The sequence below is a fragment of the Acromyrmex echinatior genome, chromosome 5 (genome assembly GCF_024713525.1).
Source record: "Acromyrmex echinatior isolate Ae372 chromosome 5, ASM2471352v2, whole genome shotgun sequence".
In the NCBI taxonomy this organism is placed as follows: domain Eukaryota; kingdom Metazoa; phylum Arthropoda; class Insecta; order Hymenoptera; family Formicidae; genus Acromyrmex; species Acromyrmex echinatior.
In genome coordinates, this window is record NC_141856.1 from 7,515,415 (window position 1) to 7,532,239 (window position 16,825).

The 16,825-nt window shown below is 37.5% G+C and overlaps 1 protein-coding gene and 1 long non-coding RNA gene across 2 annotated transcripts in view; one reads left to right on the top strand and one right to left on the bottom strand.

Moving 5' to 3' along the window:
- LOC105149204 (serine/threonine-protein phosphatase 4 regulatory subunit 1) overlaps positions 1 to 16,825 on the bottom strand; it is a 138,419-nt gene that overhangs the window by 63,994 nt on the left and 57,600 nt on the right. The gene's annotated exons all lie outside the window — the stretch shown is intronic.
- Positions 3,443 to 16,508, top strand: LOC147909771 (uncharacterized). The gene is made up of 2 exons (XR_015545088.1): positions 3,443 to 6,999; positions 7,869 to 16,508. It is a non-coding gene; the product is annotated as an uncharacterized LOC147909771 (long non-coding RNA).

The window sequence follows — 16,825 nt, forward strand, 5'->3', positions numbered from 1 at the left end:
TCCAGCCCCTCCCCCTTTTCTCTCCTTCTTTCTTCTTTGCTCCTGCATCATCTCCCTCTCTTCCTCGTTGTCTTTCCTTGGGATTGGTCCGTAAGCACAGTCATTCACAGAAAACACAGAATGCAGAGGGTCACGTGAGTCGTAGGCAGCAAAGTTCCCCGAGGAAGGGTCTAAGGAGAGAGAGAGAGAGAGAGAGAGAGAGAGAGAGAGAGAGAGAGAGAGAGAGAGAGAGAAGCAGGAGTACGTGCGTGTGTATGCATGCCGTGGCGCCAAGCAGTTCACTGCTTATATTCTCGCCGCTCTTCGTCGCGTTATGTAGAGGGTGGATGCCGGAGGTTTCGTTATTTCGGTACTGAGCGCCACTGTCCAAGCAGCATCAAATACAAGTAGTAAAAATAGAATTTATCGGAATTCAAATTAAAAAAATAAAATTGTATTTTAATTCAATGTATTTGCACTTTTTCACACCAGTCTTTAAATTTAAACGTTAAGCTCGTCATTTGTCGCTAGCTAAATTTTTGGATTAATTTGCTTAATTAACTAAAAGTAAAATAATTTAGACAATATTAAACAAAGAATGTCTTAGGAATAATTTAGACACAGTATCTAAATTATTACTCCAAGTTAATAAATTATAAATTTAGCTGACAGTAAAGCATGAGTTTAATGATTAAACTTAAAGGAAAAGTGAAAAAGTATAAATACTTTAGACAAAAAAAAAACAATATTTTATTTTTTTTCTTTATATTATTAATTGTATTATATTATTAATAATTTAGCACTAATAGAGATAAGGTACAGAATATTATTCTTAACTATCTGAGATTTGTTATACACAAAAATTGGCTATTTTGCGATTACGATGATAATCAGTATCGAAAATCAGACGTAATAAAATTACATATTTATGCCAATTTCGCGAAGAATAAATGACGAACGCGTGTATCCGTAATGAATTATAAAGCGGCTCGATGATCGTTGTGACGAAGTAACAGCATGGAACACGCGGTATACTTCGAAGTATAAAAAGGGAATAAGAAGAGGTGTAAAAGAATTAACACCGGAATGCGATCCCGACGAATCTCACGAGCAATTTAGAGACGTAAGAGAGAGAAAGGGGATGGAAGATGAAAGAAAGAGAGAAGGTGGAGAAGAGGTGGTATCAGAACGAAAAAAATAATCGACTAAAAAAAAAGGTAGAAGCGATCGTAGACGATCGCTTGTAGTCATCGTACACTAGAAAACCGACCGGGGTAGTTCTAACCCCTCACAGGCGCGCGCGCGAGCGCGAGTTTGGGCACTGTGTCGGTGGCCGATTCTCAGAAGGACCTCATTCGTTGCTCCGATGCCTATATATCTCCTTCAGGGGGTCTCATTCTATCTCCCTTTTATCCATACTTTTGTCCTCTTCTTCCTTAGCCTCTTTCTCCTTCGATATACGGTGCCGAAAGAGAAACTCGGGATGCTGGGAATAACTGCATAATCTTACGAAAATGTGGACGCGCCCGTTCATGAATGTGCACGCACGTGTGTGTTTGTAAGCGTGGTAATCTTACGTATACCGACGCTGCGTTCAAACGACGTAAATGTCGGCCGAAACGTGATATTTCCTTTTTCAAAATCCGGGCGTGAGAAAACGAAGATAAAAGCGCTGCAGAGTCGAGTCCGATAAAGGGAAAGGACCTCTTCTGTGCCGCGCGATTACGAAGTGATTATATGAGAAAACGAACAAGGAGTAGAGATAACCTTTTCTCTACGGTTTCGACTGATTTACGTTTTCGAAAATTGTGGTATATCGATGCGAGACTGTCTAAAACACGCAGACAAAAATTCCTTTCCTATATGAATCTCTTCTTTTTTCACGACTTTAAACAAAAATGATTAATTACTTATTAATTAAATAAATAATAATTAATTACTTTAAAAAATAATAAAAATTTTTTTTAAATAAAATTATTATCAAAAAAATTAAAAGAAATGCATGAATTGCTTTCTCGATGCAATAAAAAACGACAAATGTTACAAATTAGATTTCTAAACTTTAAAAATGATTTGATTGGCGTATTAATTATGGATTTAGAAAAAAAGTGATATCAGAAATCGAAAATAAACGAAAACGATAAAAATAGTTTCGAACGATTGAAGAACCCAGGAGGTTCATGGCTTTTTAGAGAGAAGAAGAAGAGAAAACGAGCGGAAAGGCGGGCCGCAGAATTCAAAGAACTCAGAGAGAACGGGGTAAACAAAATATTCCCGCTCGTTCATGTAAAGGCACGTCCGCACAAGCATGCGCAAAGCAAGGAAGAGAATCTGGCAGATAGGAGAAGAAACGAAGATAACGAAGTAACTGATTGTGAGAGGAACGTGAAGATGTGAGCGAAAAAGAGGTAGGATGCGAAGAAAATGAAAGAGTATAAACGTACGAAAGGAAGAATAAAGAAACGAAAGAGAGAAGAAACATAGAAAATAAAGAGTATTAAAAATATTTAATGATATACAAAAAGAGAAGAAAAAAAAATAAAGAACGAAATAGGAAATCGAATAAGTAGAAAGAAAAATACCAAACGAAATCTAGTCATAGAGTAAAACGAAGAGGAAGTAAATGCATAAGACCCGAGAAGGAAGAATGAAACAAGGATGAAATCCTCGGCTGGGACCCAGGTGAGAAGGAAAGAGGCGATCTGCAAAAGCATCCGGTGGCGCCGTGCACGAAGGGCGAGATGAGAGAGCCCGGCGCGGCGATGGAAAGGGAAACGCGGGAGGTTGCCCGCCCGATTGAAGGCGTGTGGGACAGGGAAACGGATGCGGGGGGGAGAGGGCGGAGTGGGCCTTTCGAGGGCCGCGAGAGGTAAAGAGTCTCGAAGATGGGCCTCGCCCGCCGCGCGCGGTAGTGTCGGTGGTGATACAGGAGGGTAGGGTGGACGAAACGAAGGAGACGCGGCAGAGAGGCGGAGGTGCAGAGAAGGCGGGGGAGGGAGAAGGGGGCGGGTGTCGTGGAATGCGGCCGTGGTCCCGGTATATACGCGCGCCGGTCCCAGCCTATGCCAGGGTATTTGTGTATTTATGTGGAACACCGGAGAACTCCGCCGATGTGAGAGAGATAGAGAGAGAGCGCAAGAAGAGCGAGAGAGCAACTTCTCCCGTGAAAGGGAAGGACGAGGACAGAAGGAAGAGCCAATGGCCAGCCAAGGTGTGCTGCCCTTTCGTTACGAGGGAGCGAGTAGGTAGGTACACTCGAGAGAGAATCCGACTATGCAGCAAGAACACCAGGAAACAAACGACAGCCACCCCACCATCATCACCACCACATTGCCACGCCGCCCATCGCGCATTTCTCTCTCCTTCTAGTCTTTCCTTCTCTTTTTCTCGCGCCGCGCCGGTCACGCTGGTCTCTCCTCTCCTCTCCTCTCTCTCTCACTCTCTCTCTCTCTCTCTCTCTCGCTCCGTTCTGTTCCTCGAAATTCCATCGCGGAGTACCGCGTCCCTGAGGCTGCTTCCTTTTGGAAGTCTTGGAGACACCGCGAGGTCAAAACATACGATACACTGTCGGAATTTCTGCACAAGTAGTCGCCCGTGTCTTCAGGATCAATCGCTTAGTAATGTTTTCTAAAGTTAAGATAAATTATCAAACTTATTTAAAGCTTCAAATTCCTAAAGAGGAATGTCTTTTCAAATATTGAATTTATCTAATCTCTTAAAAAAGATAGGAAAGTTTATCTTAGGAAAAGTAAGTTTTCTTAAATGCTTGGTTTCCTTTAGATAAAAAAAATCAGTTTATCTCTTCAATGATTGGCATTATCCCTTGCTTATCGAGCAGCCCTAAAGAAGCGTGCGGAACAACAAATCATGCATCGATTGATTAACGCATTCCAATTCGATGAATTTCTTCAAAAGCATTATTTTCATTGGAAACTAAGCCTTCAGTTCTCTCTACCTTTGCTAATCCCTTTCTCTCTCTCTCTCTCTCTCTCTCTCTCTCTCTCTCTTTCGCGTTACCCAGAACAAGCGTAACGCGAGCGAGCAGTACGTGAGAGAATGCCGTCAATGCGACAGCGGTGATTTCGGAAGGGAGCGAATGAGCCGCGCTGAGCGGGAAGGGAAATGTCTGGCGCGGGACCCCATCGCGGATACTGTACGCGTTGAGGAATACGAATCCCGAATACCGCGCCACGAACCAGTCCCGAAGAGACTGTAGCGCCGGTATTCGAACCACGTGGCTCCGTACGCCGTTCGTAGCGACTGCGACCCGACTCGGTCGCCCGATCCCGTGATCGCGTTGACAGGAGGCAGGGTCACAACCGTCGTTGTACCTTCACGACGCGACGATGTAGCACGCACTCGCTTCGTGCGCGTAATACGCGATTCGGGTAAAGAGAGCTCGTTCTGCACGACCGCCTTCTTTCGCCAGTCATACGCACCATTGTATACCTCTTTAATGATCTTCACGGCATAAATAGTTTCCCCAACAGAACATAAGGGTTAATTTTGTACCGCAACGCGCCGATTAACAAATGCCAATTAAAATCAACATAAGGTTGGCCCAGCGAGCGAGAGAGAGAAAGAGAGAGAGAGAGAGAGAGAGAGAGAGTGTGTGTGTAATCGTCACGTTAACCAAAACGCTTGACTTTGCAAATTTATATTTTTCAGATTGAAAAGTGAGTGATTGTTATTTTAGATTATTATTTTAAATCAATTTTTTGTGACGAATAAAAACGTCACTCTAAAATTCTTATATCTACTACCGTTGTTGAGAAAATCCTTCGTAAAAATTAGAAGGCGAAATGTACAAGTTATCGCCACGCCGCCATAACGGTTTGCCCAATAATCGTCATGTGTATGTCCCACAAATCGCCATACGTGTTTAACAATCGCATACACGAACAATGGAATGATTCAGACACGTAAATTTATATATATATATATATAATTTTTTATATATTTTTTAGAACTATCATTATTATAAATTTTCAATAAATATTAATAGTTGTTTCAACAGAAAAGAATTGTAAAATTAGTTTTTATTCGAGTAGTGACGATGTCTGTTCTAGATCGATCAGTTATCGACATAGAAATGATCGACATCCTTTATTTGCTTGCGTATCTATTTATTAACTCGACTATGCCTATGACGATTACTGATCCGTAGAATGTCTAGATAATAACAATTACAGATCTAATTTTTTATTTGGATATTGTATACATTACTATTCAATTCACAAGAACTTTTTTCGGCTCACCTAGTCCCAATAATCGACAGATATGGCGATTACTCGAACGACTATGTGTTTCGGTGAACCAGTGCTTGACATAAAAAAAAACTATGAAATTTGTATGGAATAATTTGTGATGGTGTATGTAAAACTGCGATTTATAACTCGAAGCTTAATTTATTTCATGGAAGTTGCCAATACTCCAAAATCACACGAGATCAAAGTCTTTTAACCTCACAATGAAGCATTTAATCGAAATCACGCATAGGCATAGTTGTTGCACATATTCGATTTAATTAATAATGAATTCATATATTTATGAGTTTCATAACGTAATACAACATTGTAAATACTTCCTTGAAACCAATAAAAATATCAGCAAGCCTCAGGATCGACAGAAAGTACTTAAAATATGTTTTTAATATGTGAATTTGGCGATTATTAGTATCCTGACGATTTCTGGGCCAATCTATCTTACTCCACTTTTTGTTCTTTTTTTAGAATTTATGGCAAGTTCTGCAAACTCGAGTAAATATATGATTACAGTCAAGATATTCTCAGATATTCTCTCAGGTAAAACTATAGAAATTCCTTAATTTCAACATGTAAGATTTAGAGTTATCAATTAACTTAAATGATTGTAATCGAGAAAGATACAAAAATTGAATTTTTTTTTGTAAATGCATTGTACTTGATGAGTAAGGAAGGAGGAATATACTTCGATGGGACATTCCCCGCGCAACGTACTTCTCCGAGTCCTGACTACGGCGTGAGATTCCGATATGTCGGTGGATGAAGGCTGCTGAAGGAGGAGGAAGGAAACGGGAAGAATCGTCGCCTCGTTCGCTCGTATACGAAAAGACACAGAGGTCGCACCGTCTCTATCTCCCGGAGAGAGACTCAAGGCACGCAGCATCTCGGGCGGTCCATCGGCGACGGTGGCCACCCCCCTCCACCCCCTCCATCTCACTCCGTGACACTTGAGCTTTCGGTAGAGGGACACAGTCCTAGTGTGCTATACACAGAGACACGCATGCAATCACGCACGCACGCACGCAAGTATGTATGACGATGCGAGAAACGAAGAGAGAGGGAGGGAGGGAGGGAGAGAGAGAAAGAGAGAGAGAGAGAGAGAGAGGCGTCGCGTACGCCGTGGGAACCAAGGAAAACGTTTCCCGCATACCACCCCCCTCACAGTCGATTCGTGCCAACTCTCTCGACTCACTCTCTCTCACTCTCTTTCTCCTTCTTTCTCTTTCGCCCCCTTCGCCACCAATGACGCGCGCGCGCGCGTGCTCACGCGGCAGCAGACACGCATGCGATTTGAACGTACGTGAGTACGTACGCACACCGAGAAAAAGAGATACGCGAGCGAGAACGAACGTAAAGACCACGTGACCGGCCCGTAACTTTCACAGACGCGAGCGACTCGTTTCGTCTCGCTTTCCTCGCCGCTTCGCCGCTCCGCCGCGCCTCGCTGGCTCGCCGCCCTCCCGCGCAACCCGCCCCGTCTCTCCCGCTTCCTCTTATACTTATTCGAACGACGCAGTTGCTCCCGCAGTAGGTACGCGCAACTGCGTCGTAGGCTTCTCCACCGAGAACGAGATCTGCGTACGGTGCCCGTCGCCGCATGCCCCGGTGCCGCTTCCTTATTCGACGCGCACCGCGTCGAGGAGGATCGTTTCGGCCGCGCTTTTCTCTCGCCGTAACACGCTCGTCTCCTCACGCGGACGTGACACGTCGGAAGACGTCAATGAACGTAGAAGCCCTTCTTGTTGTTATCCGCACGGTACGATAACTGATAGTGATAGCCGCTGGACAAATAACATTCGCGAGGCTCGAGTCACGTCCGAGCCGTTTAACCCTCCGAAGATGAACGATCTAATTTACACCCTATCTCGAAGTTATGCGCAATAAAAGTCGGAATATGTAATTCTTTACAGCATGCGAGAATAGATTAACGTAGATTATATCGATCTGCCATCTGCGATGCGTTTTATAATATAAGAAAACAAGCTAAAGTATCACATCGTAAACATAAGAATTTTACTGCCAAACTCACCGCGTATGTAGAGCGCATCATAGCTGTAGATAAATCATGCATGCTCAGACTTACCTAGAACAAAAATAATAAAGATATAAATAACATAACTAAATGAAACACTGAAAAAATATACTAAATTAGTTATTTGAACAATTCCAATTAAATATTTATTTAGTAAAATTATTAATTTGATTTTATTATCATTCCTTTTTACTTACAGTAAATATTTATTGTAAATATTATTTGTAAGTAAATGTTTAGTTGAACACTGGTTCAAATAAATATTTATTAAAATTTAGTATATTTTTTTTCAGTGCAAAATCAATATGTATCACGCGTTTCGATTCATGTTAATGTAATATTATTATAATATCTTTTATAATATTTTATATTATTGTAATATTATAATATAAATTTATATATATTTTTTATTATACTTAATTAAAAAAATTTTTTATCTTTAATGTTTTTGATAATATTACTTCTTTCACAACGCATATTCTATTTTGTTACTTATTATTTACGATTATCTCATAGAATCCAAAAACTGCGATGTGTGTATCATCCTATAAAGTAGAAATTAAAAAAATTCACAATTAGAATAAATTTTTCAGATTGGAATTTTCCCAAATATATTTCTTTCTACGAGAAAGAGAGAGAGAGAGACAGTTCTCGCTTTCTCTCTTCTCGAGAAAAGGAAGTAAGACGAGGGGTGGCGACGACTAGAACGAAGGAAGAGGCAGGACGAGAAGTCGGGAGAAAGAGAGAGAAGGAGAAAAGCAAGAGACGCGCGAGAGATCCGAGAAGCAGCAAAGGAGAAAGAGAATAAATGCGGTGAGCCGGGGAGGAAGACGGAGAAGGCCGCGGTCCGGATGAAAGGGGACCGAGGGAGGTCGCCGCCCTTCCAGGAACCCTTATAAACTTGGACCCGATCTTCGGGCCTTTTTCTCCCTGTTACCTACTACACACTCGCTCGCTCACTCGCGAGGCGTGCAGCGTAGCCCGCTAGAATGATCCTTGTGCGAGCACGAACGAGCGCGCACGCAAACACGGCTGCATGCGAGCGAGCACGTACGTACGCGTGTTCTCCACTAACCGCGTGCAACGTCTCGCTTTTTCATAGATCTCGAGATTTTTCCGCCGATTAGCCGAGCTTTCGTGGTCCGCCGCGTGGGAAGCTACGTCGATCAACATTCGCACACGTGCATACAAGTGAAGAAATCATTAGATATGAAACGTCACATTAATAAATATTAAAAAGTATTGATAACAAACGATAAGATATTTTTTTTTCTCATATTTATATCCAACTTTTATTTTTCCTTCGTTCATTCTATTTCCAGCCTTTTCCTATGCATTTAAGGTTGTTTTAGTTCGTTAAGCTGGCGAACAAAAAATTGATCAGTCGACAAAATGAGAAGAAAATCCAAAAATATTTTATTACTATGTTAATTTGATTTTTAAATCTGGCCTTTTTCTCTTTGTACAGTTATAATTATACACTTTCGCTACCTTTATGAATGATTTTGATTGTCGCATCGGACACTTTGATATCTATTGGAATTTAGAAATAAAACAGTGATTCTTAATGGTGTCCGTAAGAAACGAAGAAAAATAATACTTTTATGTATAATAGTATTTAAGAATTATATCCTACCATAAAACAATCCTACCGTTGACGCAAGCAACAAGGGAGTCAATCATCTAACGCAAGTACGTGGGAGGACATTTTCACGAAACGGATTTCTCTCGTGTCCCGCCCGCGCGCGTTTCGCGACCCGAGAGTTAAGAACGCGAGGAAAACACCTACCATTCGACGACGGCGTTGCATGCGCGCCCCCAGGGGCGGACGAGAGAGAGCAGCGAGTAAAGTAATCACCGGCAAAATTGGTTGACGAGATAGTCAGATTGGCCGCTGGCCACTTGGTTGCTCGATTGTCCAGACACGCCTCCGGCGAAATGAAATTTGATTTTGTCGGGCAATTTCGCGCCCAAATCAACCACCTCACCTCTCGCCCCTGCCTGTTGCCTCCCTCCCCCTGGAGAAGCAGCGGTGGTCGGGCCCATACTGTACCGGAACCGAGGGGGTCAGAAACGCGACGCAGACAGGCGGAGAACGACAGAGAGAGTCGTATCCCGTAACCTCATTAAGAGCCGCACTTTCGTGGTATTGGCCTCATTGAGCACTTGGGAGCATCTTTCCATGCGTCGAGTGCACCCTTAAGAGTTCAAAGGGTGGATAGCGAGGGTTACCTTCCCTCAGCGCATGGTGGAAGAAAACGGGGATGGTGACGAATGAACCTCGCTCATGGACCATCGATTCACATGCGGAAATCTATCATCGTCCTCGACCGATAGAAAATGAGAACAATAAATCTAGATTTCCTACTTTTTTTCCATTGACTTACTCATTTTTACAGTCTTAAAGAAGTAAAAATATAAGGAATAAGACCGACATCAACTGAATTGCATTAGCATGCTATAATAGCAATTATTTTTTTCAATCAAGATCCAAGCTCCTGATTTATTCTCTTGAATTAGTAATCTCCAATCGATCCGTCCAGTAATCTTAAAAAGAAAAATTCAGACTTGAAATAATAGAAAATATCTTTAAAATACGCATGTAAATTTCTATGCACAAAATTTTTTTCTCTCGCAACAAATGTTCCGCCACTCGACACCGGCAGGTAGATAACGTTCTGGATTACCTACGGTTTTGGCGAATGATATCATGAGACATTGTGCAAAGTCGCACTATATACTGAAACGTAAGAGCTGAACGTTCGCAAGAGACAAAGAGAAAGGTTTTCCATCCCCGCACTTTCCCACCCCCATTCGCGAGTGTGCGTTTTGGCGGACGCGCGTTTCTCGATTAGACGCCGGAGACTGCTGAGAATTCGATTACGCGAGGAGGCGCGAGTGCGCTTTAAAGGGGCGGCAGCCCAGGCATTGTGTCGTGCGTTTGGATAATTCAGTTTCTTTAAAGTAATTACTTGTTGCTTCCACTGTGAAAGTTTGTTTCCATTTCAAAGAGCGAGTGACGCGCCAATAACTTCGCCTCTTGGTTCGCTACACGTGGAACTTTCCGTCTTTCTCTTTCGATAAAATTGATAGCGAATGCGTTTTGAATACAAAGATTATCAGTTTTTAATAATGTTACATTATTTTATTGTCGTTAAATTATGTGTTGTATATAATATTTTTTATTTGTGCTGACAATAGTGAGACGTAATATACTGCTAGAAAGTTTTAAAAATCTACTTTACAAGATCTAATTCGCAAACTTATAATAGAATTTTATAATGCTATGAAAATTACAATTCTACAAAGTTTTAAACTTAAAAGAATTTTTTATATTATGTCCCAGTATAGTGTATTTTGATGTATTGTGCTATGTACTCTCTAAAACTTTTAGAGCGAGTTTCAACCTAAGAATGAAATCTCATTCTTAAAAATTGATAATTTAGTCACTATTTTTCGAGATTAGCTTAATATTTTCTTTAGAGTGAGATTCCATTCCAAAAAATTCAGAGAAAATCGAGAATATATTACTTTTTTTTACTTTATAAGACCTAATTCGCAAAATTATAATTGAATTTTATTAATTTTGTAATAATGTTATGAAAATTATAAAACTTTAAATTTTTAAACTTAAAACACTTCTATGTTAATTATATTTTAATTAAGCCGTCTCTGTTATAGATATCTCTAACAGTTGGCTCTTTTTCTTATGTATTATATTTATATAATTATTTTATTATTTACCAACATATCATTAAATATTTACGAAACTTTAGAAATATTTTATTTTATACTATTCGTGTATAATTTTATAGTTGTCTACGTTTAATAATGGAAGAGAGAAGAGCGAAGACCACACGGCATATGTACAACGCCGCACATCCGCCATTAATACGCTGCGCTATTGTAAGGCGCGCCAAATTCAAAAGCGACAAGAAAAAAGAAAAATACGTTAAGATCATCTACATAGGTCTTTGTGTCTATTAAGAGGGTTAATATTTCATATGCATATACTTGTAAGAAAGAATTTATAACTTTGTGATTGTGATTATTACTGACGTCGCTTAATCGCCGATTGTATTCTGCCAATCTAAATTCTACCGTTACGGTTCTCGCGTAAAATCGCGATACCGCTATAAAACGTACGCGGTATTGTATGCAAATCGAGTTTATTCAGGAAGAGATGTTAATAAAGACAAAGTTAATAAAAACAGAATTTTATAAAATCGATATTCCGCCGCATTCCATCGAAATCGATATCGTTTTAAAAACAAACTTACGCCGTTTTTAGAGCAAGCATATTCTGTGCATATTTCGTTTCTTTTTCTTTAAAAATACAGAGGCCTCAGATTTTCAAATACATTCCTTAATCTATCTAAATTTTTTTTATGCAAAATTTTTTAACTCTTCGGGGGCAACATGAATTTTTAACTCTTTCGTCAGCAATATAATAGGGATCTTTAAGAAATAGCAATTTTTTATATGTTTTGGATTATAAAAATCTGAAAAAATTCTTGAGAAAGCTTTAACAACAAATTTTTACTATCGTAAGTCTTTTAAAATGGTGCTTTTAAGGATCCTAGTTGCCGTTGGAAGTTTAATCGAAATATACTCTATGATTGCAGGAATATAAATAAGTATAAATAAAGACTTGTACAACAATATATGATTTTTCGCAAAAAATTTTGTTAAACCAATGACAATCAATTATACTTCTGGTAGCAAAAGCACGAAGAATCTCGATGGCGACTAATCGGCGCGGCGGTGGAAAGCAGAAAGCGAGCAGGAAATAAGCTCTCGTGATCTTAGTTGCTTATTTTTGGCCAGACTTCGTAGAACCATATAATTTCTAAACTTTAGTGTTTAGAGCTTTAGAATTTTAGAGCATTCCGTCGCTCATTTCATCATTTCTCGATAACATTGGATGACTGATAATGAAATAATATAATAGAAACGAATAAATTATTATAGAAGATTAAAAGTTCTAAGTGTAAATCTTCCGATTAAGATTAAAAATTGTTGCGCAAAATTATCTTTCTTTATTTTTTCTCACACAATCCAAAAGAAATAGTTATTCACAATGAAAAAAACTTCTGGTTGAAAATGGATAAATAAGAATTTTCTAGTTAAATTAAAATTCTAGTTGATACAATACATATTTCTGATAAAATCTATTAGAATCTCTTATTTTTATCAGAATAATTATATTAATCAAAATTCTAGTTACACCTTAACTAGAATTCTAATAGATTTAACCAGAAAATTCTGATTCCTCCATTACCCATCAAAATTTATTCCAACTAGATCATTTTTCTCAGTGCAATTACGCTACAAAAAACGCGCTAAAATATTTGAAACTGAAATGACTCATTTTGTTCATTCAAATGCCTTATTTCTTTTTTAATGGAATGAGTCGTAACACGCGAATTAACACAGAATTCGACAGAAATTACGAGCAACAAGAAAAATGTTCATCAAGTCGAATGATTACTGTGCAATTAGGGAAAGAGTGGGGAGAAAAGGAAGGGAGCTTGGTCGCCGAACCCTTGTTTCTGAATCGCGGCGCCATAGCGACCCTTAAATCACGACTGGCCAGGACATGGACGGGGGCTATCGATACTCTATCTTTCGTATACAAAGTATAGACGCAGGTGGGCCGCGTGCACGCGTATTTTACGTACACGTACGTACGTAGTACGCACCGGTTGCGTGCCTGGCACCACGCGCGCCCTATGCGGGAGTCACGCACCAAAACAAACCCTCTCCTTTCCCATCCGCCCCTCACGCGATCGTCAGTTTTTTGGTTGTTCTGACGAATTTCGGGTATTTGAAAGATTTGCATTCAATAAAAAATAGTTTTGTAACTATTTGTAAGATTCTTTATAATATGGTTATATGTACATTTAGATCCAGCAAAGACCTAAACAACTAATCATATTAAAGAATTATGATACAATAGTTGCAAAGCTACTTTTTCTACTGAACGTAGCCATTATTAATAACAAACACCTAGAAAGGAGAGTTTCGATATTTTTAACGATGTAAAATATCGGCTGACAATTTCAGAAAGTTTCTGTGAAAACTAAAATAGAAAAAAGAAAGGTAGAAAAGAGAGAAAAACTTTAGGGTATTTCACAGGGACAAATGTCTAAAGAAAAATCATCACTGAAATGTCAAGAAATTTGTTTTTTCTCAGGAATCGCCTTCAAACGAAAGAAAGATTTTGGTTCATAATATGAAATAAAATAATGGTATAAATGGATTCCGAAATTATGTGCAGTCACAAAGAAAAACAGTCCAAGTAATTTTGGTATTTTGTTGTTTACATTGTTCAACAAAAAATTATTTTTTTAGAACATTGCAACAAGACTAATTATTTCCCATAGTTCTTGAATGCTAAATTCAAATTCATTTTCTAAATTGCTTTGTCACAATTTTAAGAAATTTGCAATTCAAATTACAAAGAAGCTATTTTCATGTATTATACTTTGTCATATTACAAATTACAATGTCATATTATAATTACTATTATGATATGTGATGTAAAAAGTTCTTTAGCAATCAAAATTAAATGTGTTAGGCCTTTCAGCCCTTAAAAGATTGTTAGTGTCGGCTAATAAGATATTCATGTGAAGTCAATTGTGAAAAAAAAGTGAATCAGATCAATGAGGATTTATCAAATAGCTTTCAGTAATATTTATTTAAACTTAAGAGCCTTTTAAATCGCTAAATACGAATTCAATGTCAAAATTGATAACTTCAAAGTCATGAAAAAATTCTGTAAATAAATGTAAATTTTTGCAGTAATTTTTGCAGTAATTCAAATATTTTTCAAGTTTATACATCGACCAAATATTAAATCCACTATTTTGAATTTGTTGATTTTAACATTGAATTCAGCTTAAAAAATCCTTAAATTAACATATATTTAAAAATCCTTTTAAAGACTGAAAGTCATAACAACATATAGCAAATATTTAAAAAAATCCTTTTGAAGACTGAAAATCATAGCAACATATAGCAGACATCAAAAAATCCTTTTGAAAAAGTCATAATAACATAATTTTGATTGCAATAAAATTTCTCCATCACATATCTCGTAATTATAATACGACAAAATGCATGAAAATATAGTCTTTTTACAACTTTAGCTACAAATTTCTCAAAAATGAGACGTAATGAAGCAATTTGGAAATCAAATGCGTATTTAGCATCAAAAAACTACGGAAAATGACTTATAATTTTGTTTTGGTGTCTCTTATCATAAGAAAGATATGTATACGTGTAAAAAATTATATTACCAATATATTCAACTTAAAATAGCTCACAACTGCGGAATACTTTTCTATTGAAATCTATACAAAACTACAATATTTTCTCTTTTAATATTATAGATATGTAAAATTGTCATCATATGATCTATTATTACATATAAATATAGAAAACATATTGTATCTTTAGAATCGACAAATAAAGCCACAAAACATTACATTGCTTTCAATATTTGCTTTTCGCTACAATACATTTGAAATTATAATTGAAAAATAATTTCTTCTCAAATCGCAAAGTATCTCAAACATTTGGTGATTTAATTTTTCATGTGTATACGCACGATGTTAATCTTAAAATTTATCAAAGTGCTTCGCACGAAGATAAAGGATTTCGAAAACGGAAACGAAAACCCACCTGAGTCTCAAACCCTTTCTTAAGACTTGGCGCTCCGTTCATAGGGCAACCACCCTGCGCCTACACGCACATGGAAAACAATAGGGCAACATACACGATCAGAATGCACAATACGAATCAGCTGCGCCAGGATAATTATGGTAGTAAACGAGAGCTAAATGCGATCTCCGTTTATCCGACCACGCGCCATGCTTCGTCGATCGCTGACTCGAACGATGCCAACGCAATTAAACGATTGGCATCGAGATTCTCGTTAGCAATAGCGACTAAATAATCTTCGAATGCGTTGTGCTTGTTATTTTCAATTGATATTTTCTACCATACATGCAAATTGTAAGCTGCAGACATGCAAAACGTAAAAAATACGATTTAATCAAATCTTGCGCACGGAAATATCTTTCATCTTGCATTCAATGCAATAAATGGTAAAGTATTGCGTCGCGTAAAATGTGTCGCACTTTGTATCGGATATTATAAGTACATTAATAACAGAAAGAGAAGGATACGTTTCTAATAAATATTTAATAACAATTTAAAGCTAGAAAGTGAACGCAAAATATTATAAGTAAATTTTAATGTGTTTTTGTTACAGAAACTTAATTTAGGAAGGTATTCAGTATTGAAAACTTGTAACAGGTGATATTTTTTCGTTAAGCTATTTTTAATATCAAAGCTGTTTAATCCTCTGGGATTTTTGAGCAATACTATTTGGCGTTTTGATTTAAAAGTTAATCGCGCGCTGATATTTTCAACATTCTTTTGAATATTAAGAATAAAATATTATAATAAATCCGAATTATAGAGGAAAGTGACGGATACTGACATATTTTGTTTTTAGACAATATTTCTTAAACAAAAGGTAAAAATAAAACTTTAACAACACAAGTACAAATTAAAAAGTGTCTTCTATTAGATAGTATAAGCAGTTTTTATAGTACTGTTTGTAATTTTGCAACAATTAATTTTTTTCATGAGCTAAGCAAAAATGAGCATCTGACAAATTGCTCCAAAACACACCGACATAGTAAGCAGTATTCCTTTTTTTTTCTTTTACGAGAATTATCTGTAGAAAGTAGCTACAAGTGAATGTATATAAGATTTTCCAGAATCTTTTCACTTCGTTATAAAACATCTTTATTGAATTATACACAAATTTACTTTATGCTGTTCTGCAAAACCAAATATGTAACGCGATAGTTTTTCAAGAATTTTTCTAACTATGTATGATTGCTTTCAGCTCCAATAGAGCTATTTGACACTATAAAGCAACGTTATAAAGATTAAGTTAGCTCATGATCTGTTTTGCAGACAGGTGGCGGTTTACGCTGCACCCAATTTTTAATTTAAAATCGTATTATGAAAAAACTATGAGAAAAAATAATATAAATAAAACTGATTTAGGAAACTACAAGCATTTAAAACAACGTAATATTATCAATAATATAGTCACTATTATTTAAACTACGCAATTTACAAAAGAAAGTCGTAAAAATTTTATTTTCGCATTCGTAGAATTCGTTTTTAGCTGATTTGATATAGAAACAAATCACAAATATACGAATTACGAGTTTGTACTTCTTTAATTAGCTAAACAGATCATGATTTTAGTATTAATAAAGTGCAATAGTTAGTTTATAAGAAATAAGGGAGTGTCGCTTTAGGAGACCTATGTTAGTATCGACGATTTTCTTCTAAACAAAAAATATGGCAATTAAAATTGCCAATGGATTTTAATAGTTAAAGGAAACATCAACGTCTAATTATCGTAGAGTTTAGTTTGTAGTTGTGACACTCGATACTTCTGAAGTACTTCTGCACTACATTTTACGGAATTCTGACGTAGTCAAAGTAACGGAACGCGTGC